The following is a 4075-nucleotide window of genomic DNA, read 5'->3' as shown; positions in this document are numbered from 1 at the left end:
AGATGCCGTGTTTCTTGACTTCCGCAAGGCGTTTGATAGAGTTCCCCACAGTTTGATGAACAAAGTAAGAGCATATGGACTATCAGACCAATTGTGTGATTGGATTGAAGAGTTCCTAGATAACAGAACGCAGCATGTCAGCCGGCCGGAGTGGCCGAGCGGTTCTAGGCGCTACAGTCTGGAACCGCGCAACCGCTACATCGCAGCTTCGAATCCTGCCTCGGGCATGGATGTGTGTGATATCGTTAGGTTAGTTAGGTTTAAGTAGTTCTAAGTTCTAGGGGACTGATTACCTCAGAAGTTAAGTCCCATAGTGCTCAGAGCCATTTGCAGCATGTCATTCTCAATGAAGCGAAGTCTTCCGAAGTAAGAGTGATTTCAGGTGTGCCGCAGGGGAGTGTCCTAGGACCGTTGCTATTCACAATATATATGAATGACCTTGGGAATAACATCGGAAGTTCACTGAGGCTTTTTGCGGATGATGCTGTAGTGTATCGAGAGGTTGTAACAAAGGAAAATTGTACTGAAATGCAGGAGGATCTGCAACGAATTGACGCTTGGTGCAGGGAATGGCAATTGAATCTCAATGTAGACAAGTGTAATGTGCTGCGAATACATAGAAAGAAATATCCTTTATCATTTAGCTACAATATAGCAGGTCAGTAACTGGAAGCAGTTAATTCCATAAATTATCTGGGAGTAGGCATTAGGAGTGATTTAAAATGGAATGACCATATAAAATTAATCGTCGGTAAAGCAAATGCCAGATTGAGATTCATTGGAAGAATCCTAAGGAAATGCAATCCGAAAACAGAGGAAGTAGGTTACAGTACACTTGTTCGTCCATTGCTTGAATACTGCTCACTGGTGTGAGATCCGTACCAGATAGGGTTGATAGAAGAAGAGATAGAGAAGATCCAACGGAGAGCAGCGCGCTTCGTTACAGGATCATTCAGTAATCGAGAAAGCGTTACGGAGATGATAAACTCCAGTGGCAGACTCTGCAAGAGAGACGCTCAGTAGCTCGGTACGGGCTTTTGTTGAAGTTTCGAGAACATACCTCCACCGAGGAGTCAAGCAGTATATTGCTCTCTCCTACGTATATCTCGCGAAGAGACCATGAGGATAAAATCAGAGAGATCAGAGCCCACACAGAGGCATACCGAAAATCTTTCTTTCCACGAACAATACGAGACTGGAATAGAAGGGAGAACCAATAGAGGTACTGAAAGTACCCTCCGCCACACACCGTCAGGTGGCTTGCGGAGTATGGATGTAGATGTAGATGTAGATGTGTTTCGGAGAACACTATTCAGTGCACTTCGTTGAACATGGGCTCTGCACCAGACAAATTCTGTGTATTCTCATGTTGAACCTAGTACATGTTCAATTATGGTACGATTGCAGACGTCGAGATAGGACCATGAATTAATGGAAATGTGTCGGCTGCGCAGATGAATCGCGTTTCTTGTTACACCAGACGGATGACTGTGTCCAGATGCGTCATTAACCAGACTAACAGCTGCTCAGAATGTGCACCGCACTACAAATTCAGGCCAGGAATTATTATGCTGTGGGGGACATTCACCTGAGCTTTCGTGGGATCTGTGGTAGTAACTGAAGTCGCCATGACAGATGTGGACTGCTTGAACATTATTGTGGACCACCTGCATCCCTTCATACTTGGTGCCTTCCCCAATTGCAGTGGTATCATCCAGCAAGATAACTCTACACGTCACAAAGCCAGAACCGTATTACATCGGTTTGAGGAACAAGACAGTGAACTTGGCCACGAAATTCCTGCCACCGTATTACGTGCAACGAGGACGTACCCCGGATTTTGTCAAAAAGGGGAGGGGGCCTGATTTGTTAAAGAGGACGTTAAAAGGACCCATTTTTTTATTTATTCTGAAAACTCGTTAATTTATTTTTTACATTTTATATGCATAATTTGCTTTCGGGAGGCCTTCATACAAAGAGTACTTGGCCCATAAAATTAAGCAACAAAAGCTTTTCTTTAAAAAAGTATAACATATACTGTCAAAAGAACATAAGAATTCCCCAATTGCACAATTTAATATTTCTTTGTTTGACAATATGATACCTTTACTGCCAAAGAAATTATAATTATAATATAATGTACTGCCTCTTTGCATTCACAGCTTAGTATCTTCTAATATTAATGTTCACTATCACCTCTCAGAATACCAGAAGCGACGTGCTAACGGATGCGGATATCCACGCGGGTCAAATAAAACTACAGTCATTTTAAACAAATCATTACCATTTTTGTTATATCATTGCAAGAGGCAGTCTCAGGATTTTCCAACGCGTATTTGCATAATTTTTCATTTTTATGCTTAATGTGACATATTTTACACTTTAATCCTACTTATTAATCACCTCTTCCAGACGTTAGTGCATAATATTAGACTATCGTGCGTAATAGTGCTTTTTCTCTGTTATGGTCCATAAAATACACAATTTCCAGGAAGAACGATAAACCATTTTCTTCGACAATGATCTCAGAGTTTTCAGCAAGCAGAGATACACTGAAGCGCCAAAGAAACTGATATAGGAATGCGTATTCAAATACAGAGATATGTAAACAGACAGAATTTGGCGCTGCAGTCGACATCGGCCATATACAACAAGTGTCTGGCGCAGTTGTTAGATCGGTTATTGCTGCTACAATGGCAGGTTATCAAGCAAGATATAAGTGAGTTTGAACTTAAATGTTGTAGTCGGCGCACGAGCGATGAGACACAGCATCTCCGAGGTGCCGATGATATGGGGATTTTCCCATACGATCATTTCACGAGTGTACCGTGAATATCAGGAATCCGGTAAAACATCAAATTTCCGTCATCGCTGCGGCTGGAAAACGATTCTGCAAGAACGGGACCAACGACGACTGAAGAGAATCATTCAGTATGGCAGAAGTGCAAACCTTCCGCAAAAAGCTGCAGATTTCAGTGTTGGGCCATCAACAAGTGTCAGCGTATGAACCATTCAACGAAACATCATCGATATGGGCTTTCGGAGCCGAAGGCCCATTCGTGTACCCTTGATGACTGCACGACACAAAGCCTTACGCCTCATCTGGACCCGTCAACACCGACATTGGACTGTTGATGACGGGAAACATGTTGCCTGGTCGGACGAATCTCGTTTCAAATTGTATCGAGCGGATGCACGTGCACGGATATGGAGACAATCTCATGAATCCATAGACCCTGCATGTCAGCAGGGGACTGTTCAAGCTAGTGGAGGCTCTGTAATGGTGTGAGGCGTGTGCAGTTGGAGTGATACGGGACCCTTGATATGTCTAGATACGACTCTGACAGGTGACACATACATAAGCATCCTGTCTGATCACCTGCATCCATTCGTTCCATTATGTATCCAACGGACTTGGGCAATTCCAGTAGAACAATGCGACTACCCACCCGTCCAGAATTGCTACGGAGTGACTCCAGGAACACTCTTCTGAGTTTAAACACTTCCACTGACCACCAAACTCCACAGACATTAGCATATCTGGGATGCCTTGCAACGTGCTGTTCAGAAGTGATCTCCACCCCCTTGTACTCTTATGGATTTATGGACAGCGCTGCAGGGTTTATGGTGTCAGTTCCCTCCAGCACTACTTCAGACATTGGCCGAATCCATGCCACGCCGTACTGCGGCGCTTGTGCGTGCTCGCGGGGGCCTTACACAATATCAGGCAGGTGTACAGTTTCTTTGGCTCCTCAGTGTATAATCTCGTGCCTTACGAGTGCTGTATTCTGGTAAACAGCTGAGAAGCCGTTCTGCTCTAATCTTCCTTCACCGTAAATGGTTATTTTACACTCTTCTTATTTCAACCTCGATTTGAGTTAAGTAAGTGATTAGGAATCAACGAACGTGATTTTTTTCGAACAACATGGTTACTACCGACAGGGTTGTTGGAATAAACGAATCTGATATTGTTATGTTACACGGAGAAGTTATAACAATTCCCGGTGGCGAAAATGGAATGGATCTGGAATTATTAAACATTACACTTTTCCATATTTACTCATTTAAGTATTCA

Source organism: Schistocerca nitens, chromosome 2, assembly GCF_023898315.1.
Source record: "Schistocerca nitens isolate TAMUIC-IGC-003100 chromosome 2, iqSchNite1.1, whole genome shotgun sequence".
Classification (NCBI taxonomy): Eukaryota; Metazoa; Arthropoda; class Insecta; order Orthoptera; family Acrididae; genus Schistocerca; species Schistocerca nitens.
Note: the sequence above shows the minus strand (reverse complement) of the source record.